Source organism: Mirounga angustirostris, unplaced genomic scaffold (assembly GCF_029215605.1).
Source record: "Mirounga angustirostris isolate CCGP_5_RB_7025 unplaced genomic scaffold, mMirAng1.0.hap1 SCAF_3, whole genome shotgun sequence".
Classification (NCBI taxonomy): Eukaryota; Metazoa; Chordata; class Mammalia; order Carnivora; family Phocidae; genus Mirounga; species Mirounga angustirostris.
In genome coordinates this window covers 124,769,778-124,783,447 of record NW_026991711.1, presented here as the reverse complement: position 1 = coordinate 124,783,447, position 13,670 = coordinate 124,769,778, and the positions used below count along the sequence as shown (strand labels likewise).

Here is a 13,670-nt window from a genome sequence, read left to right as displayed (position 1 = left end):
GTATTTAATTTGCATTCTCTTTGTCTTCTGGGTTGGGGAAAAACACTGACTACAATTAACTAAAAAAAACACAAAAACTAATAGAAACAATTCTGAATACACTGAAAAGGTTTGTCTAACAAAAATTTACATTGTATGTAGTAGTATGTTTTTATCTCTGTAGCAGTCTTCTTTGGTATTATTTGCTGTGTTATTTATCTTGGAATTTTCTTTATGTAAAACGCTATATAGAAAGCTTGACTGAATTGAATGTCTGCCATTTATGTGAATTGTAGGTAGGTGAAAAATGTTTAAATAGTTAAGAGCACATAGAACAGATGGTTTTAAATTATACATGCAACAAAGGACTAGAAGATTTGGCAGATTATAAATGGCAAGCAACAGAGGATAAGCAGTTTAAGAAAATGGTAGTTAAGTACATTGGATGTCTCACACCTATTGTAAACGCTGTACATATTGTCACGATGCTGCATAATCAATAATTTAGACAACATTGAGGCACTTGTAAGTTTCAGATAGAAAAAAGTCAAATTTTACAAATGTTTGAAATGAATGGCTGAATGTAAAATTATTTTAAGCCTGTGATGACAAATAAGAGTCTTATAGGGGAGGTGATCAAATTGTATGCTGTAAAAAGAAAGTTATTTATCAGGACTTAATATTGTATTCATATAATGGTTAGGAGAAAAGTAGGAGTAGGCAGATATTTTAAAATCCAGAGAATAGTATCTTTACTGTCCCTATATGTTAAATTATTGCTGAACTATAGTAGCATTTACTCTTTCAAACACTACTTAAAATATTTTTAGAGTATTCAGTCTTGGAAATGCATTTATTAGAATTCTGTTGGCATAATTTACTAAGTACTTATTAAATGAAGGAAGGATGTATTTCAGTATTATTTTTTGAGTTTTGTACGTTATGATAATTTTTCCTGGTGAATATAGTTTGCTCTCAATTTTTAAAATGTAAAGATTTTTATGTAGCTTTTGCCTTTCTAGAAGAATCTGAGTAATTATATTTATCATTTTTCAAGATTTAAAATAACAAAGTATTCAAGTTAGCAGAAATTTGTTTTTATTTTTATGTCATTTATTTAAAATGCGTTTAAGTCTGTAATGGAAACCTTGGAATTTTAATTCTGTTGCCCTTTCTCTCATTTCTTTGTTTGCATGTTTATTATAGAACTGCAGTGTAAAGGAGCAGATGTTTTGCCAAACATCCTGATGTGTTGCTTTTTCTTATGGGAGTGCATAACTGTTCCTTCTGATGCATCAACTTGACAGCTGGTTGATTTCATGGAGCTGCTAAGAAGCCATTAGTGGTGTCATTGAATTGAAACAGAACAGTCACTCCCAGCTTGAACTGCAATTGTTAATGTCTTTGTTGCTACTTTTGTGTTACTATACAAGATGTAGGATATCACAGTTGCAGGAAAGTTCCTGTTTTCTGTCTTATCTCTTTGAATTAGTGAAAAAATGTGTTAAACTTGATTACTTTTAGGTTTAAAGATTTCTCAAAAGAAAAGATTTTAAATTGTAGTTTCTGAGTTTCTGACCTAGTCTTAGCTAGGACTACCAAAAGAAGTGATTTAACACAAAGTAATGTGTGATTTTGACCCCTAGTTGAAATAGTATCTTAATGATTTTTAATATACTTGATATCCTGGGGATTAATTAAATTACCTAGTTACGTATTTTAAAAAGTTTTTGATTATATAAAATTAAGTATTTCATACCATAAGGTTTTAAAAAATTGTGCTTTATTTAATAAATGTTGACTTGTTTGATTAAATATTTCTTTAAACTTTTGTTGCAGAAAGTAATCAGAAGAGAAAAGAATTATTGAGGAAATGGGCAATTTTATATTTAATTTTCTCTCTAAAGAGGTGAAGATAGTAAATAATTGACTAGTGGTCATTTAATGATTTTAAAAATTGAAATGGTATTTTTATTATACTTAGTAACTTCTAGTGATAGTTTTCAGCTATCAAACTATGGAACTAAAAGGTGTCAAATCATCCCATTGATACTTAAGTGTTTTCTACTTATTTTATTTATTTATTTATTTATTTGATAGGAAAGGAGATAGGAAAGAGGAGGAATAAGGAATGACCATTCCAACAGAGAAAACATATTTTTTTAAAAATGTGTAAAAAAACCTTTAGGATAATAAGTTTAAGGGTATATGATGTAGTTTACCACTATGTCAGGAGATCTTTTCTAGTTTTAGTATTTACTCATTTTTAATTCTTTAAGTATTCTTTAAGAATTCTTTTAAGAATTCTTTAATTCTTTAAATCTTTAAGTACCATAAGCATTTAAATAATTTTTCAAAGAGCATAAAATTTATAACATTTAAAATAGTTTGCCTTTAATAAATACTTAAAGTGTGAAATTGGTGATTAGAATATATGATTTGCTGAGTTAAATGCCATTAAAAGGACTTCCTATACAATATAAACAAATTGTAAACACTTCTAATACACTGCTAAGTGATTCCAGAATTATGATTTCCTGCAATTATAAGTTTATAGAGATGTTTTCCTTTTAAATAGACCATGCATTACTAAGACTTCCTTCAGGTAATATACTTTCTCAACTCTTTTTATATAATAGCCATACAGTTCCTTAAAAAGAAAATCATTCTGTTACCTTAGCCTATGATTCAATTTTTAAGAAATATATTTACTCATAACATTTATGTCAAGGCAGATACTCATATAAACTAAATTATGGTAAATTATATATTAAATGTAAACTTTTATTTTATTTTATTTTTTTTAAGATTTTATTTATTTATTTGACAGAGACACAGCGAGAGAAGGAATACAAGCAGGGGGAGTGGGAGAGGGAGAAGCAGGCTTCCTGCAGAGCAGGGAGCCCGATGTGGGGCTCGATCCCAGGACCCTGGGATCATGACCTGAACCGAAGGCAGATGCTTAACGACTGAGCCACGCAGGCGCCCCTAAATGTAAACTTTTATTTTAAAGGAATCTCAATGCTTAGCTCATTTTTACAGGTAATATGGTCTTAATTGTAGTGCAGATCAGCATCCCATCATTGAAGTAGGAATTTTTCCACATTTGGTTATTCTAAACAGAAGAGTCATAAAAAGTTTAAATTTTCATTCATAAGTTTTTCTGTTGACCCTATTAACTTTGACATTATGGGCAATATGTATAATTAATTTACAGTTACATACGGAATTATAAAATATTGGCAACATCTTTGCTGAAAGAAAAACAAAATAAATTTATAGGACTTTCAAATCTATTTTGAATGTTATGTGAATTGTGGCAATTCATAATAGAGTCTGAGATGTAAAATATTTAATAGTCTTGATACTTATAGTTTAAACAGTTTTAAAATGAATAGGGTTTTATAAGAGTATGAGGTGAAAATACAGTTTTTATCCCACATATTTAAAAATTTACTGTATAAGATGGGGTGTTTTCTATCTTTCTTTAATTAATGCTTTTAAAATAGTTGTTTTTATAATTTATGAAATTTGATTTGTATTTTGGTTTTTGAATGCCTTTCATTCAAGAAAAGAAGTGTTAGAGATAATAATAATGTAGGTAATATATAGATAAGAACCTTTACTAATTTTGTGTGTGCACATGTGTGCATGTGTATTTAAGGAAAAAGGAGCATTTGGTTTGAAGATAATTATTGCATTGGTACTTCAGCTATGTGTAGACATAATTGTGTGTTTTTCCACTGTTTTCTCCTCTTAACACTTTTCCACAAGCATGCACTCATTAATCAAAGACGGTGCACTCCTGCTGAGGGCAGAGAGGTTCATCAAATTGGCAGTCAGTTTGGTGTAAAGAACGGTGTACTGAAGCTCTTAACTCACTGGGACATAAATAAATCTAAGGTCTTTGTATGCAAACCCTGGAGGTTAATACTGTATAATTCAATGTCCTGTCTTTGTTTTTATGATTGATGTTTTTAAATGTTACAGGCTTGATGCAAGTCTTCTAGTAGATCAGGTCTGACATTCTGATTGGCTGAAGTAAGAAAGCATTAGGTTGTCAGAAGGACTTTGAGTATGCTGCAGAGATTTTGATTTTTTTCTTACGAGATCATTGTCATATTGCCTGAGCTGTTACAGGAATGTACCAATGATTGACATCCCCCACTGTGATAATGGACCCAGTGCATGAAATGCCAATAGTTTGGTCCTATTTGTTCGGAAGCTTACTGCTATTTGTATCCTTAACAGAGCTAACATGTAGAACAAGAAAAACTACTGGGATTTCTCTGTAGAAATAGTGCTGGGATTTGGCTTTAACATGAATTGGTTGCATATTCATAATTTAAGAACAGCTGGTTACAGCAAGCACATAGTCATTTGCAAGCTATTATAAACCATTCCACTCACACATGGAGCCTGTGCTTGGTGATTTTTTTTTTTTTTTTTTTATTGATCTACCTGCATTTAAAATCTGGTCACTGCTGCTACAGAAGCTCTTCATTTTAGCTGTGTTTGCAACATAGAACAGCTTCAATTTTAAATATTTAATTTAAATGCTGTATAAAATGAAGAAGCTTTGAAAGAACCAAGTGTAAAAGGTCAATAATGTATTATTCATATATATTTCATCTTGACCAAAAACAAACAAACCTAGATTACACAACCATTGTAATTTTTGGAAAATATGTTTTATAATTTTGTCTTTAGATAAGTAACTGAATTATCTTTGATTTGAAAATACTGTTAATTATATTTTGCTAGTTATCTATAGTTTTAGCTAACAACACAAGCAATAGATTGTGATTAATTAGCCTGTAAAACAATTTCACATAATATATAGAAACGTGACTGTACTGTTAGTTTATGAGTGGTGTAAGACAAGATAGAAAGGAAGAGACACAAGACATAATTTGATTAGAGTAATGCTAATCATAAAACCAGAAAGCTACTTTAATTTTTTTTATAAGAAATGTAATGAGGAGTCTTCTGCTTTTTGGGTCCCTTCTGGAATATTAAGCACAGCTATGCTCTTACAGTATTTAAATGATATGTATAGGCTAGTCCACTTGTAATAGTTTCCTGCATGTTGTGCTGCCTAGTAGTGGCTGAAAGAAGAGGAGAAAACCTCTATATCTCAAGCTTTCAGTGAGAAGAGTGGGAGGAGAAATGTTAAATGTGATTTCAGATATCCTTGTAGGAATCACAGGGAGCTCTGCCTTGATTTGTGTATGTTAAAATAAGTGGATACCTGAGTGATTTGTAAGGATGGTGATTATATTGAGCCTTCTATACAACATAGTGTTATGTTCACATGTGCATGCATGTGTTTGTCCCCATGCTAGATGATGAAGTAGCTTTCAGCACTTCAAGGTTGAGTACCACTCCTAAGAGTGCATTTTACTCTTTCTTGGCTTCACAAATGGCTGGATATGTTGGTAATATAATAGAATATATGGCCAAATTTAATCTAGTTGATAGTGGGCTGTACTCTTTTCTAAATAATAAATTCAAAGGTTATTAAAGGACAATGTGTTATATTTTAGTTTTGAGTTGCATATGATAATAACTTTATTACACAGTTAATTTGCTATTATTTGAGGTTACCTTAGTCATTTTGTGAATTATCGGATGCCCCTTTTCTCTGTTTTTTGGCTATTGTCCTTTCAGTTATTTTCCTGCTCTTTGGAATCTCATCACAGAATAAACTGAGGAACTAAAAGGAAGTAAAATTCAAATAAGTTTTGTTTCCCTTCCTCTCCCACTTCTTGATAGATCAGAAGAAGAGAACTTCTTAGGTTTTCACCAAAATGAAGGTTTCAGATTTTATTTGTCTACCTTTTTTGGTTCTCATTACAACAGGTAATTATATTTAGATAAAAAGAAACATGAGGTAATGAACTCAATTTTTAAAATATTAGTAACCCTAGGGCATCTGGCTGGCTCAGTTAGAGGAATATGACTCTTGATCTCTGGGTCATGAGTTTGAGCCCCACATGGAGTGTAGAAATTATTTAAATAAAACTTTAAAAATAAATAAAATATTAATAACCCAACAAAAGAGTAGGAAGTGTAGCCGTTACTTGAAAAATGAATTGACTCAGTAATGACAACCACTGGAGAATCACTGGTATTTGATACACCTTTATTGTTTTAGTATCAATAATAGGGAAAAAAGGGGACAGCTACCTTCATTCATCAAGTTTATACTGAATGCAGTGTTCAGCATTCTTAGAGAGCTATGGTTGAAAGTTTGTGAAAGCTCAGAATAGGGATGAGATGACTTCGGTTGGAATCATTAGAAAAGGCTCTTTTGGTTTAGATAGCATTAAATTAGACCAAGAAAAATGAGTAAACTGAATATTTGGAGATCAGGAAGAAAGGATCCAATAAAAGAAGGGCGTTATGAGCCCCTCATAGAACAAATAAATTAAAGCTAGGTCTATTAGTTACCTGGAGTGGTTGGGCAACCTTTTTGAGGTTACCTCAACCCAAACCTCTTCTCCCAGAAGAAAAAGAATGTTATGGGATCCTTCTTTTCCTCCATTGCTTTCAAGAATGACTGCTTGGCTTTTCTCTGGAGAGGGTGGGTTAATCAGTTTCAAATCATCTGTTTCAGTGATAGGCTTATTGTTTGTGGAGGGCAGTTTAAAATTGACAGAACTTCCCTTTCTGATCAGTTATTGAAGTACTGTGTTTCTTGTAAGATTAATCAGAACCAGTCCTTTCTCCTTCATTCTCTTACAATGCTTTAAAAATGGTTTTTGTTTTTGTTTTGAAACGTAATGCATGGTTATACCTCCTAAGAACATTGGGCAAGAGAGGACATTTCTGTTTTCCTTTTCTCAGTTTACTGGTGAAGAATTAGCTTTCCAAGGGGATTCAATGACTGACTCAAAAAACATTTTTACTTCTTTTAGTTACTTTGGGTGAATAAAGAAGATAGACTGGCTGAACTGCCAATAATAGGAATATCCATAAGGACAAAAAGAAATAAAATTTATAGCCCCTATTTGTAATTACATCAGTACTGAATTTCACTAATAATAGAAATACCATTTAAAATAGAGAATATGGGCGCCTGGGTGGCTCAGTTGGTTGGGCGACTGCCTTCGGCTCAGGTCATGATCCTGGAGTCCCGGGATCGAGTCCCGCATCGGGCTCCCTGCTTAGCAGGGAGTCTGCTTCTCCCTCTGACCCTCCCCCCTCTCATGCTCTCTCTATCTCATTCTCTCTCTCAAATAAATAAATAAAATAGAGAATATGGGGCACCTGGGTGGCTCAGTCCGTTAAGCATCTGACTCTTGATCTCAGCTCAGGTCTTGATCTCGGGGTCATGAGTTCAAGCCCCTCGTGAGCTCCGTGCAGTGTGTGGAGCCTAATTTAAAAAATAGCGTATGAAAAGGAAAGATACAAAAAAATTCACACACAAATGTATGAGGTCTTAATTTTCAGTGGTTAGACTTTTCCTATCTTCATGATTGCTGCACTAAGATAATGAAATTTATTCATTTTCCTTATTTACAATGTTGTGATGACTATTCACTTGCAAGAGACGTGCCAGAAAAAAACCTTAAAACTTTCACATAATTATTTCTTGTATGATGATGTGTTTTGAGATAAAGTTGGGAATGAGTAGAAATAGAGGGCTATCTAGTGTCTGAGTTGAGAAAGAAGCCATACTTTTCTGGTTTCATGATGACATGGTTATTGACACATTACTTCTGGACTACCCTGGGAAAAGGATTACTGTTGACATGAACCATTATGGTAACATAAGAAACAGAAAAGCCCATCTTGAGCATCTAAAAAAATCAGGGAGCAGCCTGTAAGTCACAAAATGATGTGTTTCTCCTTTTATGGGTTAGTGTAGCATACTGGAAGAAATAGGGTCTGCCAGGCAACAGTTACAGACAGAGGTTGTGGGTCAAATCTCTTTATTTTAAAAGAGGGGTTACTGCAGAGCTAAAGGAAGTGTTGCTAGGGGGTGGGTAGTAACAACATCAAAGAGGAGATAGTTTTAAAGAAGGCTTTTAAATGGGGTTAAGAGAAATGGAGCACTGTTACACAATTGAGCACTCTTGGAAAATCTCAAGATTTTCTGCATTTTGGCCTAAGTACTTTAGCATTAACTTCTTATGCACTCTCATTAATATTTTCAGCAGCTTAGAGAAAAGAACTCTTATCTATAATCATACCTTGGGGATTTGAAGTAGGAAGTTGAAGGGTTAGGGAAGGGCTGTGTAAACAGTAAACATCCGGTCCAGGAAGAGAACATGTAATACTTTGGCCAGTTAGGTGAAAGCTTTCTTTCCCTTCCCTTTCCAGAAAGACTGTTCATAGATGTACTGCCAAAATTCAAAAAGGAGAAGTATTGGTTTAAAGAATTCGTAAGTGCTTTTTTTTAACAATTGTATGTAAGATGAGTGTTTATTTTTTAAAAAAGGAATAGACACATGATTATTTTTAGCCTATTAAAGAGGTGAGGTATCCTCAATTCAAAGAGTTTTATTTATTTATTTTTTTAATTAATATATAATGTATTATTTGTTTCAGGGGTACAGGTCTGTGATTCATCAGTCTTAACACAATTCACAGCGCTCACCATAGCACATACCCTCCCCAATGTCCACCAGCCAGCCACTCTATCCCTCCCACCACCTTCCACTCCAGCAACCTGCAGTTTTTTACCTGAGATGAAGAGTCTCTTATGGTTTGTCTCCCTCTCTGATTTCATCTTGTTTCATTTTTCCCTCCCTTCTCCTATGATCCTCTGTCTTGTTTTTCAAATTCCTCAGATCAGTGAGATCATATGATACTTGTCTTTCTCTGATTGACTTATTTCACTTAGCATAATACCCTCTAGTTCCACCCATGTCATTGCAAATGGCAAGATTTCGGGGTTTTTTGTTTGTTTGTTTGTTTGTTTTTTTGATGGATGCATAATATTCCATTGTGTATATATATGACATCTTCTTTATTCATTCATATGTTGATGGACATCTTGGTTCTTTCCATAGTTTGGCTATTGTGGACATTGCTGCTATAAACATTGGGGTGCACATACCCCTTCAGATCACTACATTTGTATCTTTGGGGTAAATACCCAGTAGTGAAATTGCTGGGTTGTATGGTAGCTCTATTTTCAACTTTTTGAGGAACCTCCATACTGTTTTCCAGAGTGGCTGCACCAGCTTGCATTCCTGCCAACAGTGTAGGAGGGTTCCCCTTTCTCCGCATCTTCGCCAACATCTGTCATTTCCTGACTTGTTAATTTTAGCCATTCTGACTGGTGTGAGATGATATCTCATTGAGGTTTTGATTTGGATTTCCCTGATGCCAAGTGATGTTGAGCACTTTTACATGTGTCTGTTCGCCATCAGAAATATCTGTTCATGTCTTCTGCCCATTTCTTGATTGGATTATTTGTTCTTTCGATGTTGAGTTTGATAAGTTCTTTATAGATTTAGGATACTAGCCCTTTATCTGATATGTCATTTGCAAATATCTTCTCCCATTCTGTCAGTTGTCTTTTGCTTTTGTTGACTGTTTGCCTTGCTGTGCAAAAGCTTTTTACCTTGATGAAATCCCAATAATTCATTTTTGCCCCTGCTTCCCTTGCCTTTGGTGATGTGTCTAGGAAGAAGTTGCTGCAGCTGAGGTCAAAGAGGTTGCTGCCTATGTTCTCCTCAAGGATTTTGAAGGATTCCTGTCTCACATTTAGGACTTTCATCCATTTTGAGTCTACTTTTGTGTGTGGTGTAAGGAAATGGTCCAGCATCATTCTTCTGCATGTGGCTGTCCAATTTTCCCAACACCATTTGTTGAAGAGACTGTCTTTTTTCCATTGACATTCTTTACTGCTTTGTCAAAGATTAGTTGACCATAGAGTTGAGGGTCCATTTCTGGGCACTCGATTCTGTTCCATTGATTTATGTGTCTGTTTTTGTGCCAGTACCATACTGTCTTGATGATTATGGCTTTGTAATAGAGCATGAAGTCCGGAATTATGATACCACCAGCTTTGCTTTTCTTTTTCAACATTCCTCTGGCTATTCGGGGTCTTTTCTGGTTCCATACAAATTTTAGGATTATTTCTTCCATTTCTTTGAAAAAAATTGATGATATTTTGATAAGGATTGCATTAAATGTCTAGATTGCTCAAGGTAGCATAGACATTTTCACAGTATTTGTTCTTCCAATCCATAGCATGAAACATTTTTCCATTTATTTGTGTCTTCCTCAATTTCTTTCATGAGTATTCTATAGTTTTCTAAGTACAGATTCTTTGCCTCTTTGGTTAGATTTATTCCTAGGTATCCTATGGTTTTGGGTACAATTATAAATGGCATCAACTCCTTAATTTCTCTTCAGTCTTGTTGTTGGTGTATAGAAATGCCACTGATTTCTGTGGATTGATTTTATATCCTGCCATTTTACTGAATTCCTGTATGAGTTCTAGCAGTTTTGGGGTGGAGTCTTTTGGGTTTTCCACATAAAGTATCATCATCTGCAAACAGTAAGAGTTTGACTTCTTCTTTGCCAATTTGGATGCCTTTTATTTCTTTTTGTTGTCTGATTGCTGAGGCTAGGACTTCTAGTACTATGTTGAATAGCAGTGGTGATAGTGGACACACCCTGCCATGTTCCTGACCTTAGGGGAGAAGCTCTCAGTTTTTCCCCATTGAGAATGATATTCTCTGTGGGTTTTTCATAGATAGCATTGAGGTATGTACTATTTATTCCTACACTGTGAAGAGTTTTAATCAAGAAAGGATGCTGTACTTGTCAAATGCTTTTTTTGCATCTACTGAGAGTATCATATGGTTCTTGTTCTTTCTTTTATTAATGTATTATATCACATTGTTTGATTTGTGGATATTGAACCACCCTTGCAGCCCAGGAATAAATCCCACTCGGTTGTGGTGAATAATCCTTTGAATGTACTGTTGGATCCTATTGGCTAGTATTTTGGTGAGAAATTTTGCATCCATGTTCATCAGGGATAGTGGTCTGTAATTCTCCTTTTTGATGAGGTCTTTGTCTGGTTTTGGGATCAAAGTAATGCTGGACTCATAAAATGAGTTTGGAAGTTTTCCTTTCATTTCTATTTTTTGGAACAGTTTCAGAAGAATAGGTATTAATTTTTCTTTCAATGTTTGGTAAAATTCCCCTGGGAGGCCATCTGGCCCTGGGCTCTTGTTTGTTGGGAGATTTTTGATTACTGCTTCAATTTCCTTACTGGTTATGGGTCTGTTCAGGTTTTCTATTTCTTCCTGCTTCAGGTTTGGTAGTTTATACATGTCTAGGAATGCATCCATTTCTTCCAGATCGCCTAACTTGGTATATAATTGCTCATAATATGTTCTTATCCTTGTTTGTATTTCTTTGGTGTTGGTTGTAATCTCTCCTCTTCATTCATGATTTTATTTATGTGGGTCCCTTCTCTTTTCTTTTTGGTAAGTCTGGCCAGGGGTTTATCAATCTTATTAATTCTTTCAAAGAACAAGCTCCTAGTTTCGTCAATCTGTTCTACTGTTCTTTTGGTTTCTATTTCATTGATTTCTGCTCTAATCTTTATTATTTCTCTTCTCCTGCTGGGTTTAGCTTTATTTGCTGTTCTTTCTCCAGCTCCTTTAGGTGTAGAGTTGGGTTGTGTATTTGAGACCTTTCTTGTTTCTTGAGAAAGGCTTGTATTGCTATATACTTTCCTCTTAGGACCGCCTTTGCTGCCTCCCAAAGATTTTGAACAGTTGTGTTTTCATTTTCATTTGTTTCCATGAATTTTTTTAATTCTTCTTTAATTTCCTGGTTGACCATTCATTCCTTAGTAGGATGCTCTTTAGCCTCCATGTATTTGAGTTCTTTCCAACTTTCCTCTTGTGATTGAGTTCTAGTTTCAAAGCATTGTGGTCCGAAAATAGGCAGGGAATGATCCCAATCTTTTGGTACCGGTTGAGACCTGATTTGTGACCCAGGATGTGATCTATTCTGGAGAACGTTCCATGGGCACTAGAGAAGAATGTGTATTCTGTTGCTTTGGGATGGAAGGTTCTGAATATATCTGTGAGGTCCATCTGGTCCAGTGTGTCATTTAAAGCCTTTATTTCCCTATTGATCCTTTGCTTAGATGATCTGTCCATTTCAGTGAGGGGGGTGTTAAAGTCCTCTACTACTATTGTATTATTGTCAATGTGTTTCTTTGATTTTGTTATTAATTGGGTTATATAATTGGCTGCTCCCATGTCAGGGGCATAGATATTTAAAATTGTTAGATCTTCTTGTTGGATAGACCCTTTAAGTAGGATATAGTGTCCTTCCTCATCTCTTATTATAGTCTTTGCTTTAATATCTAATTTGTCTGGCATAAGGATTGCCACTCCAGCTTTCTTTTGATGTCCATTAGCATGGTAAATGGTTTTCCACCCCCTCACTTTAAATCTGGAGTCTAAAATGAATCTCTTGCAGACAGCATATCGATAGGTCTTCTTTTTTTATCCAATCTGATACCCTGTGTCTTTTGATTGGGGCATTTAGCCCATTTACATTTGGGGTGACTATTGGAAGATATGAATTTAGTGCCATTATATTGCCTGTAAAGTGACTGTTACTGTATATTGTCTCTGTTCCTTTCTGGTGTATGTTACTTTTAGGCTCTCTCTTTGCTTAGTGGACCCCTTTCAAGATTTCTTGTAGGGCTGGTTTGCTGTTCGCAAATTCTTTTAGTTTTTGTTTGTTGTGGAAGCTTTTTATCTCTCCTTCTATTTTCAATGACAGCCTACCTGGATATAGTATTTTTGACTGCATATTTTTCTCATTTAGTGCCCTGAATATATCATGCCAGTCCTTTCTGGCCTGCCAGGTCTCTGTGGATAGGTCTGCTGCCAATTTAATGTTTCTACCATTGTAGGTTACAGTCCCGAGCTGCTTTCAGGATTTTCTCTTCGTCTCTGAAACTTGTGAGTTTTACTATTATATGTCGGGGTGTTGACCTATTTTTATTGATTTTGAGGGGGGGGGGTTCCTTGTGCATCCTGGTTTTGATGCCTGTTTCCTTCCCCAAATTAGGGAAGTTCTAGATTGAACATTACCAGAACTTTCCAGTATTTGGTTTTTTGGGGTTGTTGCTTTTAATGAAGTATTCTATTGACATAGTATCTTGATTTGACCTTTTTTGCTTTAATGTGAGACACTTTTTGTGAAATAGGTCTCTTTTTTGCAACTTATTGCAAATATTTTATTTTTAGTAAGTAGCATTTGATATGTTTCTGCTTAAGTCCAGAGGTACCAACTAAATTACTTACATCTACCTGGGTAAAAATGCATGTTTATTTTTGTATTTGTTAATCTCAGGACTTCACAAGAGACCTGAAAGTAATCCTATAGTTACCCATGGAAACAAGTAAAAATCACTTATTTTTTCATGTTTCATACTATTGTGATGTGCTAATAATCACATATTAGGCAGTAGTGATTAGTTAAATAAATTGATCATTAAATTGAGAAGAAGAATCAGGCTGACATCTATTACTTAGTAACTAGAAACAATTCAAAGTGCTCAGAAATAAAACACGTAGCCCATAATATGCTTAAGGAAGTCATAATTTACTTAGAAAGGATGTACATAGAGTGCGATCTCATCTTTTGTGATTTTAACTCATTGAAATCAAATTATTTATGTTAGGAAAAAA

At 34.4% G+C, this 13,670-nt stretch overlaps 1 protein-coding gene across 18 annotated transcripts in view; it reads left to right on the top strand.

The window, feature by feature from the left end:
- BAZ2B (bromodomain adjacent to zinc finger domain 2B) overlaps window positions 1-13,670 on the top strand; it is a 305,426-nt gene that overhangs the window by 2,293 nt on the left and 289,463 nt on the right. The window contains exon 2 of one of the 18 annotated variants that reach the window (XM_054506184.2): window positions 12,890-12,938. The exons of the other annotated variants lie outside the window; for them this stretch is intronic. The gene's annotated coding sequence lies outside the window, so the exon portion shown is untranslated. The remainder of the gene's footprint in view (window positions 1-12,889; window positions 12,939-13,670) is intronic. 18 annotated transcript variants of the gene reach the window in all.